The sequence below is a fragment of the Trichechus manatus genome, unplaced genomic scaffold, assembly GCF_000243295.1.
Source record: "Trichechus manatus latirostris isolate Lorelei unplaced genomic scaffold, TriManLat1.0 scaffold00113, whole genome shotgun sequence".
NCBI lineage: Eukaryota > Metazoa > Chordata > Mammalia > Sirenia > Trichechidae > Trichechus > Trichechus manatus.
The window spans coordinates 7,373,088-7,388,163 of NW_004444049.1; the positions used below are offsets into that span (position 1 = coordinate 7,373,088).

The 15,076-nt window shown below is 38.5% G+C and overlaps 1 protein-coding gene across 3 annotated transcripts in view; it reads right to left on the minus strand.

Moving 5' to 3' along the window:
• RTN3 (reticulon 3) overlaps nucleotides 1-15,076 on the minus strand; it is a 69,414-nt gene that overhangs the window by 9,348 nt on the left and 44,990 nt on the right. The gene's annotated exons all lie outside the window — the stretch shown is intronic.

Here is a 15,076-nt window from a genome sequence, read left to right on the forward strand (position 1 = left end):
GAGAATAATGAATAAAAACAGACCAAGCCTAGTGTTAGTTACACTGAAACAGCAGTCTCTATGTTAATGTGAAGAGAACTCAGGAAGAATTATGGGTAGGGTGACCATATAATATCTAAACTATAATACCTTTGAAGTGAATGGGGACCATTATTGATAATTATGCCAGAAAAAAGGACTGTCCCAGGCTACCAGGTTATATGGTTGGGGATACCCAAACTGGAAAAATGTAAGTTCTTCTACTTAAACCCCAAAAAACCCACTGCCATTGAGTCAACTCTGACTCATAGCGACCCTACAGGACAGAGTAGAATTGCCCAACAGGGTTTCCAAGGAGCGCCTGGTGGATTCAAACTGCTAACCTTTTGGTTAGTAGCCGTAGCTCTTAACCACTACACCACCAGGGTTTCCTCTTCTACTTAAAGGTACCTCAAAAACTCTGGGTGACAGCTGATATCAATCACCAACCAACCTAGCAATGGCATTACCATTTGAATTTCAATCTGTGAAGGCTAACTTCAAGACTAATAGCCCTACTGTGAATTTCCTCTGTGCTACTCTCTGTTTATAATGAAGAACAATGGCTCTGGAGTTAAAGAGACATAAGTTGGAGTCCTGGTAATTTCTAGCAATATTAGTTTACCTTTCAAAGCCTTAGTTTTCTCATCTATAAAATGAAGAAAATCTACTTCCTAGAGTTGTTTTAAGGAATGCATGAGGCTAATCCATGTAGAGTGCTTAGCACAGTGCACAACACAGCAATAATCACTCAATTTTAACTACAGTCAATATAAAGTTAGCCTGGAAGACAGTGTTTGGGAGGAAAATGAACTTGAGTCTGATCAAAGTCAACACTGCTGACACCTAGTTCTTCCCCATATTGTTATAAAGCTCTAGTTCTCTGAACCCACTTCTCTGAAGCCTAACCTTGCTAGAGCCAGAAGAACTTAATTTAAAATTAAGAAAACACTAAAGTAATGCTGTTTGTCTAGAAGAAATAATCACTGGTTCAGAGATGTCTGCTGGGGGAGGAGACTTACTAAGGGAAAGCAAAGGTGTTACAATTCCTGATGGGAAGCCAAGCGTCCCAGACAGCAATGTTGCAAAGGAGAGAGAAAATTGGTAGGCAACTCAGGTTCACCTCATTGCAGCTGAGTTGAGAAGAATAGAGTGCTGCCTACTTAAGAGTCGACACTAAACAAAATCCCTATAGCCACAGTCCAAGTACACAGACACCAGCGTTCATATGACTACAAGAACAGTCTCAACACAGATGCTTAGAGGCTCGACATCACAGTAATGGGACAAACTAATGCCATTACTTTTACGGCATTCTTGTCAAAAACAAATAACTGGAATCTAATCATGAGAAAACACCAGACAAACCTAGACTGAGAAACAGTCTAGAAGACATGTGACCTGTATTCTTCAAAAACCGCAACGGTGTGAAAGACATAAAGTAAATGTGGCCAACTGTTAACAATTAGTGAACCAAAGCAAAGGGTATATGGGATTTTTTTGAACTATGCTTGCAACTGTTCTATAAGTTTGAAATATTTGAAAAACAGAGAGAAAAAGAAAGAAAACTTTAGAGGATAAGGATGGAGCCCAGAGAGAAAACAATCTTGATGTATTAGAGAAGAAACAAGGGCTAAAAAAGCCACTAGCCTAAATGCAAGTTAGAAATTCTACCTTTGTCCAATTAGAAAAAGCTACCCTGTCCGCACGACGCTGTACTGCCATCTGCTGGAAAACTGTCATAAGAACTATTCAAACCTACAATGATAGCACATGCAAATGGTGCCCCCAAGAGGTGTGCAGTGTACAACCTGCATAACAGTACAGAAGGCCTTCGGTTCAGCCTTAAAATAAATGGTGGAATTATGGTCTGGGATAGAAGAGGGACATACACTAACTATACTATACTAGAGGGAGAGCTTGGAAAGATGGTTCAATACATCAAACCTCTGTCTGGAATGCTTTTTTCCCCTTCAAGTCACCCTGGCTTGCTCCTTTACTTCATTCAGGTCATGGCTTGGGGGCTACTTCCTCAGAGACTCTGCCCACCCCATCCAGCAACCCCCCTTCTCATTCTTTATCCCCTTATCCTACTTAATTTTTCTTCACAGCACTTACCACTTTATCTATAGCAGGCTCTTTAAATCTGTTGTTGAATGCTTAATTAAACACAGACCAAGCTAAGGACCAAGAGACAGCATAACCAACAACTTTCATTTGTTTCCTGATGATGCCCCTCAAACCATCAAGTTTTTTCACATAAATGCAATCAAGTACGGCAGACTAAAGAAGCCAAGTACAGAATACCAAACACATTCTAGAAACTGGCATGGGCTTTGGAAACTTTTTCTTCTCTGATCTCTTGGGGGGAGAGTTGTGTGCTACCGAGTCAATTCTGGCTCATAACGACCCTATAGGACAGAGCAGAACTGCCCCATTAGGTTTCCTAGGCTGTAATCTTTACAGGAGCAGATTGCCAGGTCTTTTCTCCAGTGGAGCAGCTGGTGGGTTTGAACTGCTGACTTTTGGTTAGCAAGCACTTAACCATAGCAACCACTTAATCAGGGCTCTTGGGGAAGAGCTAGGAGAATGAAAAATGTGAGAAAAAGTTGAGAAATAGGGCAGTTCCCAAATGTTTAAAATGTGAAACACAGACTTAGTTTTGGGGTTTAATTCATAACCAGGAAACCAGGAAGAGGTTCCATAAAATTTTCTTTTTGTTCTCTTCTACTTTCACTCATCCACTCCTGCTGCCTCAGTTTAGTACTTTTTAAAACAGGAAATTCCTTATTCTTCAATATGTTTTATTTCCTTCTTTTCCCACTCATCTTTTTATTAAGTGTCCACCATTTCCCACCTGTTTTTTTAATTAAGTGTCTACCATGTGCCAGGCAAGTGTTAGGAACTTGGGAATACAACACACCAGTGTACAAGGCAACCAAGGTCCTTACTACTATGAAGCTTACGTTTCAGTGGGGCAGAGAGGCAATAAATAACAAAGTTTAAGTGTCACTTGTAACAGTGCTATGATGAGAATAATGTATGCACACACATGCACTATTTTAAACAGGTTGTCAGGAAAAGCCTCTTTCGGGAGATGCCATTTAAGGCGAAATGCGAGATGAGAAGGACCTGGCTATGCAAAGAGCCAGGGAAGAGTGTTTTACGCTAGGGGACTCTTAAGGGAGGAGAGATTGCTTGGTATTGGTTAGGAAAGGTCAGAAGGCCAGTAAGGACGGAATGTAGGGAGTGGCATGAGATAAGGATGGGGAGACTGGGAGGGGCTAGATCATGGAACACTTTCATAGAGCAAGGTATACAGTTTGGATTTTGCTTCAAGTGCAATGGGAAGTCACTAAAGTATGTCAAGCCCCTGCTTGTAACATTACAAAAAGAGGAACACTTTTACTGCTGGATAGAAAATGGATTGGGATGGGGCTAAAGTACAGGCAGGAAGACCCCTCTAGAAGGCTAATATGGAGGATCGAGAGAGATGATGGTTATTTCTATTAGGATGGGGCAAGTCAGGATGGAGAGAAGTGGGCAGATTTCCTACCAGAAATGCTACAGAATGTCCTTCAGGCAGAGGAGGGATATGATACCAGATGGAAACCTGAAACTACACAAAGGAATGAAGAGCACCAGAAATAGTATCCATGTGGGTAAATATCTAAGACTTTTTCTTACTATTTAAATCTTTTTAAAAAGACCAGGTGGGGAGAAATGGAAGTACTATTGTAAAGTTTTAATACAATCTATGAAGTGGTATAATATCATTTTAAGGTAAACTGTGATAAGATGGATGTATACTATAAATTCTTACTATGAAAATAAGAGTTGTAGCGAATATGCCAATAAAGGAAATAAAATGGAATCTAAAAAACACACAAAACAAAACCTCAGTTAATCCAAAGAAGGCAGAAAAGTAGAACAAAGAACACATGCGACAAACAGAAAAATAGTACTCACATCAATGATCACATGAAATGTAAGTAGTCTAAACACCACATAAAGGCAGAGATTGCCAGAATGGATAAAAAAAGAAAGACCCAACTATACACAGCTTAACAGAAAGCTATAAACATAAAGGCAGAAACAGATTAGAAGTAAAAGGACAGAACAAGCTAACATTAATCAAAAGGAAGCTGCACTGGCCATACTCATATCAAAGAAAGTAGATTTCAGAGTAAAGAATATAACCAGATACATAGAAGGCCATTTTGTAATGAAAAGGTCAATTCACCAAGAGGACATCATGATTCAAAACATTTTTACACCTAATAGCAGAACATAAGAAATAAAAATGTATAGAATCGCAAGAACAGACAGGCACAGGGACAGACATATAGATCAATGGAATAGACCTGAGAGTCCAGAAATAAATCCTTGTATTTATGGTCAATTAATTTTCTACAAGGGTGCCAAGACAATTTAATGGAGGGAATAGTAGTCTTTTCAACAAATGGTGCTGGGACAACTGGATATCCATATCCAAAAAATCAAGTGGGACCTCAATTTCACACTATATGTAAAAATTAACTCTGAATGGATAAAAGACCTAAATGTAAGAACTAAAACTATAAACCTCTTAGAAGAAAAGAGAAGAGTAAATCTTCACCATCTTGGGTTAGGCAATGATTCTTAGATATGGCATCAAAAGCACAAGCAACAAAAGAATAAATAGATAAACTGGATTACATAAGAACTAAAGATTTTTGTGTTGCAAACAATACCCTCAGAAAAGTGAAAGGACAACTCACAAGTGGGAGAAAATACTTGCAAATGATATATTTGATAAGAGACTTGTATCCAAAATATAGTTAAAAAAAAAAAAACCTCTTAACAATCAACAATAAGGCAAATAACTCAGATAGAAAATGGGCAAAGGATCTGAACAGACATTTCTCCAAATAAGATATACCAATGGCCAGTAAGCATATGAAAAGACTGCTTGACATCATTAGTCACTAAGGAAATGCAAATCAAAAGATTATGAACCAACCACCAAGAACAGAAAACCCAGCTGCCATCTAGTCAATTCTGACTCATGGCGACCACATGCGTGTCAGAGTAGAACTGTGTTCCATAAGGTTTTCAGTGGTTAATTTTTCAGAAGTAGATCACCAGGCCTTTCTTCCACGACAGCTCTGGTTGGACTCAAACCTCCACCCTTTCAGTTAGCAGCTGAGCATGTTAACCATTTGCACTCCCAGGGACTCCATAATGAACCAACTAGGATGGCTATATTAAAAAAGATGGTCAATAACAAATGCTAGCAAGGACATGGAGAAATTGGAACCCTCACACTGCTAGATGGAATGTAAAATGGTGCAGCTGCTTTGAAAAACAATTTGGCAGTTCCTCAAAAAGTTAAACATATCCTGGACAGAGCAGAAGAAAAGTGTGGAGCAGAACTCAAATTCACATAAAAAGATCAGACTTAATGGTCTGACAGAGACTGGAGGAACCCCTGAGACTATGGCCCCCAGACACTCTGTTAACCCAGAACTAAAACCATTCTCAAAGCCTACTCTTCCGACAAAGATTAGACTGGACTATAAAAAAAAAATAATACTCACGACTAGTGTGCTTCTTGGTTCAATCAGATACATGAGATCAAATGGACAGCTCCTGTCCAGAGGCAGGATGAGAAGGCAGGAAGGGACAGGAACTGGTTTAATGAACAGAAGAAAGCCGGGGTGGAAAAGAGGGAGTGTGCTGTCACATTGTAGGGATTGCAACTAACGTCAAATAACAAAGTATCTGTATAAATTTTTGTATGAGAAAATAACTTGAGCTGTAAACTTTCACCTAAAGCATAATTAAAAAAAAAAAAAAGTTAAACACAGAGTTATTATATGACTCAGTGACTCCACTCTTAGATATGTATTCAAGATAAATGAAAATATACATCAACAGAAAAACTTACACACACACAAATGTTCACAGAAGCATTAGTCATAATAGCCCAAAAGTGGAAACAACCCAGATGACTGTCAACTAATGTATGGATGACTAAAATGTCATATATCCATAAAATGAATATTATTCAGCAATAAAAAGGAACGAAGCTCTGATACATGCTACAATATGGATGAATCTTGAAAACATTATGCTAAGTGGAAAAAGCCAATAAAAAAAGACCATACATTGTATGATTCTATTATATAAAATGCACAGAACAAGCAAATCTACAGAGACAGAAAGTAGATTAGTGGTTCCTTAGGGCTAGGGGGGTGGTGGTGGAGGAATAAGTAGCGACTGTTAATGGGTACAGGGTTTTTTGGGGGGGACTAAATGTTCTAAAATTAGATTGTGGTGATTGTTGCACAATTCTGTGACTATACTAAATAATATTGCATAGTACACTTTAAATGGGTGCACTGTATGGTATGTGAATTATATCTCAGTAAAGTTGTAAAAAAGAAAAGAATAAATCTAAAGTTATAGTTGGAAATTTCAACACCCCTTTCTCAATAACTGGTAGAACAAGTAGACAGAAAATCATTAAGAATACAGGAGACCTGAACAACACTACCAACCAATTTTATTTTATTAACATTTATGGAACACTCCACCCAACAAAAGGAGCCCTGGTGGCACTATGGTTGAGTGCTCAGCTGTTAGCTGAAAGGTTCGAACACATCAGCTGCTCAGCAGGAGAAAACACCCGGTGATCTACTCCCGTAAAGATTACAGAGCCTACGAAACCCTATGGGGGCAGTCCTACTCTGTCATACAGGGTCACTATGAGTTGGAATTGACTCGATGGCGTATAATAACCACCACCACCCAACAACAGAATATACTTTTTCTTTTTTTTTTTTTTTTACCAAGATAAACCATATTCTGGGCCATGAAACAGTCCCAATAAATTTTTATTCAAGTTGTACAAAGTATGTTGTCTGACTACAAGATAATTCTAGAAACAATAACAAACTAATCTTGGGAAAACTCCTAATATTTATAAACTAAACAACATACTTCTAAACAACCCATGGGTTGAAGAAGAAACCAACTGGGAAATTAGAAAGTACTTTGAACTAAATGAAAATGAAAACACAAAATATCAAAATTTGTGGGATGCAGCTAAAGCAGTACTTAGAAATACACAGCATGAAAGTATTTATATTGAAAAGAAGAAAGGTCACAAATTAGTGACCTTGGCTTCAATCCTTGTTGTTAGTTGCTATTGAGTTAGTCTCAACTCATGGAGACCATATATGACAGAACAAAACAGTGCCCAGTCCAGTGCCATGTTAACCTTACAGAACTAGAAAAAGAACAACCTGAGCCCCAAGTAAGCAGAAAGGAAATAATAAAACTCAAGAGTAGAAAACAATGAAACAGATAAAAAAAAGAAAAGCATCAATGAAATAAAAAGTGAGTTCTTTGAGAATAGCAAAAAAATTGATAAACCTACAGCTAGACTGATTAGGAAAGAGAGAATACACAACTTGCCAATATCAGGAATGACAGGTGACACCATTAGATTCTACAGACATTAAAAAGAAAATAAGGAAATACTATGAACACTGCTATATCAATACATCAGGAAATTCAGATGAAGCCAACAAATTCCTCGAAAGACACAAACTACCAAACTCACTTAAGAAGAAACAGATAAACTGAATAGCCCTACTATTAAAAGAAATAAAATTTATAGATAAAAAGCTTCCCACAAAGAAAGCTCCAGGCCCAGCTGGTTTCACTGAGGAATTCTGCCAAATATTTAAAGAAGAAATATACCTATTCTACACAAATTCTTGCAGAAAAATAAAGAGAATGGAACCTGATTTTATGAGGCCAGCATTATACTGATTCTAAAACAAGCTTTGTTGCAAGATATGTAAATTTTTTTGCAATGACATTTAAATACTAACTCAAAAAGGACCACAGATTTAAATGTAAAACCTAAAACTACATAACTGGTAGAAGAAAATCTTTGTGACCTTGGATTAGCAAAGATTTCTTATAAACAATACAAGTGCCTGATACACAACAGAACAAATTGATAAACTGAACTCAATCAAAATTTAAAACCTGCTATTTTTGAAAATCACAGTTAAAAAAATAAAAAGACAAGGGGTAGTATTTGCAAAGCATGTACCTGATAATGGACTTGTATCTAGAATATATACAAAACTCTAACAATAATCTAATAAAAATTGGTCAAAAATTCAGACACACACTTCACCAAAAATATGTGGATGGCAAGTAAATGCACGAAAACATGCTCAACACCATTAGCCATTAGGGAAATGAAAATTAAAACCACAACGAGATACCACTATGCACCTGGCACAATGTCTAAAATTACAAAAGACTGACTATACCAAGTGTTGGTTGTTGGTGAGGATACGGAGGAACCAGAATTCTCATACATGGCTAGCAGGAATGTAACGTGATACAAGCCACATAAGAAAACAGTTTGGCGATTTCTTAAAAAGATGAATACAATTATAATATGATCCAGTTATTTCACTCCCAAGTAGTTACCCAAAAGAAAAGAATACATGTCTATGTAAAGACTTGCACATGAATGTTCACAGCAGCTTTATCTGTAATAGCCCAGAACTGGAAACAACCCAATGTTGATCAACAGATGGTATATCCATACACCAGAATTCTACTCAGTAATACACTCATCACCATGGATGAATCTCAAAATAATTAGGTTGCATGTAAGAAGCCAGACCAAAAAAGAATACAAACTTCATGATTGCATACATATAAAATTCTAGTAAGTGCAAAGCAAACCTACAGTGACAGCGTATCAGTGGGCCTAGCAACAGAGAAGTGAAGTGCAGGAGGGAGGAATTATAAAAGGGCACAACTGAACTTTCTGTGATGCAGATGTTCATTATCTTGACTGTGGAGATGGTTTTGTAGATGTGTATATATGTCAAAGTTTATCAAATAATACACACGCAATTTACTGCCCACTGGTTATAATTATACCACAATAAAGCTTTTTTTTTTTTTAAAGTATTATATGACCATGAGGTAATCTATTATTTTGGTCCTCAAGGGTTTCTTCTAATAAATTAAAAACTTCACAATGATTAAGAGACAGAGTTAAATTAGAAGAAAAGGAAGAGCAATGGTGCATGGCAAAACCTTTTTTATCCGAAGTCTTCTACTATGAATTCAGACTTTATAATTCAGCCAGCCCAAGTTTACCTCTGTATTGTCTGTAATAAAGGGGTCTGATAAAAATTTAAAAAAAAACTGTAAGTGTAAGCTACATGCCTCGGGAATGAATTCCTTAACAGAACAAACTGTTTCCCAGCTGCTTAAAATGGTACTCCTTAAAAGCATCATTTGGAGGGCAGTGATGGTTCAGTAGCAGAATTCTCCCCTTCCATGCGGGAGACCTAGGTACAATTCCTGGCCAATGCACCTCATGTGAGGCCACTACGCATCTGTCAGCGGAAGCTTGTATGTTGCTATGATGCTGAACAGATTTCAGCGGAGCTTCCAGACTAAGAAGAAAGGCTTGGTGATTTAATTTAGAAAATCAGCCTATGAAATTCCCAGATCACAATAGTCAGATCTCACTGTGCACTGTGTCACCATGAGTTAGGGGCAACTCAATGGCAGTTAACAACAACAAAGTACCATTTACAAACACTTCAAATACTTAAAATTTTTTTTTGTGTGTGTGCTTTAAGTGAAAGTTTACAATTCAAGTTAGTTTCTCATACAAAAATTTATACATTGTTATGTGACCCCTAGTTTCTCTCCCTATACTATGACAGCACACCCTTCCTTACCACCCCAGATTTCCCATGTCTATTCAACCAGCTCCTGACCCTCTCTGCCTTCTTATCTCGCCCCCGGACAGGAGCTGTCCATTTAGTCTCGTGTATCTACTTGAGCTAAGAAGCACACTCTTCATGAGTATCATTTTATGTCCCATAGTCCAGTCTAATCTTTGTCTGAAGAGTTGGCCTCGGGAATGGTTTTAATTTTGGGCTAATAGAGAGTCTGGGGGCTATGTCTTCTGGGGTCCCTCCAGTCTCAGTCACACCATTAAGTCTGGTCTTTTTACTAGAATTTGAATTCTGCACCCCACTATTCTCCTGCTCCATCAGGGACTCTCGGTTGTGCTCCCTGTCAGGGCGGTCATTGGTGGTAGCCGAGCACCATCTAGTTCTGCTGGTCTCAGGCTGATGGACTCTCTGCTTTATGTAGCCCTTTCTATCGTGTGGGCTAATATTTTCCTTGTGTCTTTGGTGTTCTTCATTCTCCTTTGCTCCAGGTGGGTTGGGACCAGTTGATGCATCTTAGATGGCTGCTCACTAGCTTTTAAGCCACCAGATACCACTCACTGAAGTGACCTGTAGAACCTTTTCTTAATAAACTCTGTTATGCCAACTGACCTAGATGTCGATTGAAACCATGGTCCCCAGACCCCTGCCCCTGCTACTCTGTCCCTTGAAGTGTTTCGTAGTATTCAGGAAACTTCTTAGCTTTTGGTTTAGTCCAGTTGTGCTGACTTTTCCTGTAGTATGTGTTGTCCTTCCCTTCACTTAATTCTTGTCTACTATCTAGTTAGTGAATACCCCTCTCTCTCCCTCCCCACCCTCGTAACCATAAAAGAACGTCTTCTTCTGTGTTTAAACCTTGAGTTCTTATAATAGTGGTCTTATACAATATTTGTCCTTTTGCAACTGACTAAATTCAGTCAGCATAATGCCTTCCAGATTTCTCCATGTTATGTTTCACGGATTCACTGTTGTTCTTTATTGTTGCGTAGTAGTCCACTGTGTGTATACATCATAATTTGATAATCCATTCGTCCCTTGATGGGCACCTAAGTTGTTTCCATCTTTTTGCTATCCTGAACAGTGCTGCAATGAACACGTGTGTGCATATATCTATTCGTGTGACAGCTCTCATTTCTCTAGGATATATTCCAAGGAGTGGGACTGCTGCATTGTATCGTACTTCTATTTCTAGCTTTTTAAGGAAGCGCCAAACCGATTTCCAAAGTGGTTGTACCATTTTACATTCCTACCAACAGTGTATAAGTGTTCCAGTCTCTCCACAACCTTTCCAACATTTATTATTTCGTGTTTTTTGGATTAATGCTAGCCTTGGGGTGAGATGGTATCTCATTGTAGTTTTGATCTGCATTTCTCTGATGGTTAGTGATCGTGTGCATTTCCTCATATGTCTGCTGGCTGCCTAAATGTCTTCTTTGGTGAAGTGCGTGTTCATATCTTTTGTCCATTTTTTAATTGAGTTATTTGTCTTTTTGTTGTTGAGGTTTTGTAGTATCTTGTAGATTGTAGAGATTAGATGCTGATCAGATTTGTCACAGCCAAAATTTTTTTCCCAGACTGTAAGCTGTCTTTTTACTCTTTTGGTGAAGTCTTTTGATGAGCGTAAGTGTTTGATTTTTAGGAGCTCCCAGTTTATCTAGTTTCTCTTCTGGTGTTTGTGCATTGTTAGTTATGGTTTCTATTCTCTTTATGCCATGTATTAGAGCTCCCTATTTTTTCTTCCATGATCTTTATTGTTTTCAACTTTATATTTAGGTCTTTGATACATTTTGAGTTAGTTTTTGTGCATGGTGTGAGGTGTGGGTCTTGTTACATTTTTTTTGCCGTTGGATATCCAGTTATGCCAGCACCATTTGTTAAAAAGACTGTCTTCTCCCCAATTAACGGACTTTGGGCCTTTGTCAAATATCAGCTGCTCATAGGTGGATGAATTTACATCTGGATTCTCAATTATGTTCCACCTGTCTATGTAACTGTTGTTGTATCAGTACCATACTGTTCTGACTACTGTGATGGTATAATAGGTTCTAAAATCAGGTAGCGTGAGGCCTCCCACTTTGTTCTTCTTCTTGAGTAATGCTTTACTTATCCGGGGCTTCTTCCCTTTCCATATGAAGTTGGTGGTTTGTTTCTCCATCTCATTAAAAAATGCTGTTGGAATCTGGATTGGGATTGCATTGTATCTGTAGGCCGCTTTGGGTAGAACTGACATTTTCACAATGTTGAGTCTTCCTATTCACGAGCATGATACATTTTTCCACTTATGCAGGTATCTTTTGGTGTCTTGTGGTAGCGTCTTGTAGCTTTAATTGTATAGGTCTTTTACGTCTCTGGTTAGCAAATACTTAAATCTTAATAAATAACTGCCAACAAAGAAAACTTTACCTTAAAAATCAGGTTACTGTGTCAGACATGAGCAATCCCGGACTGCCAAAGTAACATCGGAGATAATGCAAAGCATAGTTAGCTCCAGCTTTGGGTACAACTGTGCATTGGTGTTCTTGTTAGGTGTTGTCGAGTCGGTTCCAACTCCAAGCGAGCCTATGTACACAACAGAATGAAACACTGCACGGTCCCATGCTGTCCTCACAATCCTTGCTATGTTTGAGCCTACTACTGCAGCCACTGTGTCAGTCCATCTCCTTGAGGGTCTTCCTCTTTTTTTGCTGACCCCCTACTTTACCAAGCATAATGTCCTTCTCCAGGAACTGGTCCCTCCTGATAACATGTCCAAAGTTTGTGAGACGAAATCTTGCCATCTCTGTTTTAAGGAGCATTCTCACTGTACTTCTTTCAACACAGATTTACTCATTCTTCCGGCAGTCCACGGTATGTTCAATATTCTTCACAACAGCACAATTCAAAGGCATTAATTCTTCTTCTGTCTTCCTTATTCATTGTCCAACTTTTGCATGCACATGAGTTGACTGAAAACACCATAGCTTGCGTCAGGCACACCTTATTCCTCAGGTGACATCCTTGCTTTCTAACAGATTGCAGCAGATTTGCCCAATGCAATACATCGTTTGCTTTCTTGACTGCTGCTTCCATGGCACTGATTGTAGATCCAAGTAAAATGAAATCCCTGACAATTTCAATCTTTTCTCTATTCATCATGATGTGGCTAATTAGTCCAGTGGTGAGGGTTTTTGTCTTCTTTATGTTGGGATGTAATCCATAGTGAAGGCTGTACTCTTTGATCTTCATCAGTAAGTGCTTCAAGTCCTCTTTCGTTTCAGCAAGCAAGCTTGTGTTCTGCATATCATAGGTTGTTAATCAGTCTTCCTCATGCATATCACAGGTTGTTAATCAGTCTTCCTCAATCCTGACACCCCATTCTTCATATAGTCCAACTTCTTGGATTATTTGCTCACCATACAGATTGAATAAATATGGTGAAAGGACACAACCCTGATGCACACCTCTCCTGACTTTAAAACATGCTGTACCCTTATTCTGTTTCAACGACTGCCTCCTGGTCTATATACAGGTTCCGCATGAGTACAATTAAGTGTTCTCACATTCCCATTCTTCACAATGTTATCCATAATTTATTATGAGTCACACATTCAAATGCCTTTACATAGTCAATAAAACACAGGTAAACATCTTTCTGGTATTCTCTGCTTTCAGCCAAGATCCATCTGACATCAGCAACGATATCCCTAGTTCCATGTCCTCCTCTGAATCTGGTTTGAATTTCTGGCAGTTCCCTATTGATGTATTGCTACAACTGCTTTTGAATGATTTTCAGCAAAATTTTACTTGCGGTGATATTAATGACATTGTTTCCACATTCTGTTGGATCACCTTTCTTTGGAATGGGGACAAATATGGTTCTCTTCCAGCTGGTAGGCCAGTTAGCTGTCTTTCAAATTTCTTGGCATAGATGACTGAGCACTTCGAGCATTGAATCCGTTTGTTGAAACATCTCAACTGGTAGTCGGTGAATTCCTGGAGCCTTGTTTTTCACAATGCCTTTGACGCAGCTTGGACTTCTTCCTTCAGTACCATTGATTCTTGATCATATGGTACCTCCTGAAATGGCTGAACATCAACCAATTTTTTTTTGGGGGGGGTATAGTGACTGTGTATTCCTTCCATCTTCTTTTGATGCTTCCTGTATCGTTCAATATTTTGCCCATAGAATCCTTCAATACTGCATCTCAAGGCTTGAGTTTTTCTTGAGTTCTTTCAGCTTGAGAAATGTCAAGCGTATTCTTCCCTTTTGGCATTCTAACTTCAGGTCTTTGCACGTTTCATTATAGTACTTTACTCTGTTTTCCTGAGCTGACCTTTGAAACTTTCTGTTCAGCTCTTTTACTTCTTCATTTCTTCCATTCACTTTAGCTACTCTACGTTCAAGAGCAAGTTTCAGAGGCTCTTCTGACATCCATTTTGGTGTTTTGTCTTTTTAATGACCTTTTGCTTTCTTCATGTTTGATGTTCTTGATGTTACCTCACAACTTGTCTGGTCTTCGGTCATTAGTGTTCAACTCATCAAATCTATTCTTGAGATAGTCTCTAAATTCAGGCGGGATATACTCAAGGTCGTACTTTGGCTCTTGTGGACTTTTAAAAATTTTCTTCAGCTTCAACTTGAACTTGCATATGAACAATTGATGGTCTGTTCCGCAGTCGGCCCCTGGCCTTGTTCTGACTGATGATATTGAGCTTTTCCATCGTCTCTTTCCAGAGATGTTGACAATTTGATTCTTGCGTATTCCATCTGGTAAGGTTCACGTGTATAGTTGCTGTTCACATTGTTGAAAAAAGGTATCTCAATGAAGTTGTTGGTCTTGCAAAATTCTACCATGCTGTGCATTAGGGCATACATATTTTTAGGGATTACTTTAGTTACCTCTTCTGAGTGCACTTAGTGTCTCCTGGCTTCCACTTGGCCCCATATCCCTATCCAGTGACACACTTTAACCCCAGCTGCAGGGGCAGTACAAAATAGAACACAGATTCTGGCTCCAGACTGCCTAGGTTTGCATCCTCTTCCATGTGCTAGCTGTGTGATTTTGGGCAAGACATCTAACCTCTCTATGCCTCAGGTTCTTCATATGTAAAATGCGATAACAGTATCTATATACGATGCATCTCTAAGAAAATTTAAACGTGCTTGAAAATAACTTAAAAAAAAAAAAAAGCAGGCTTTATGACCACAAAAGGGAACTGCTCATTAACAAAGGGGAAACAGGAAGTTAAGTTTTTTATATGAACAATTATTTATGTAAAGAAAAAGACGCAGACATTTTCACATT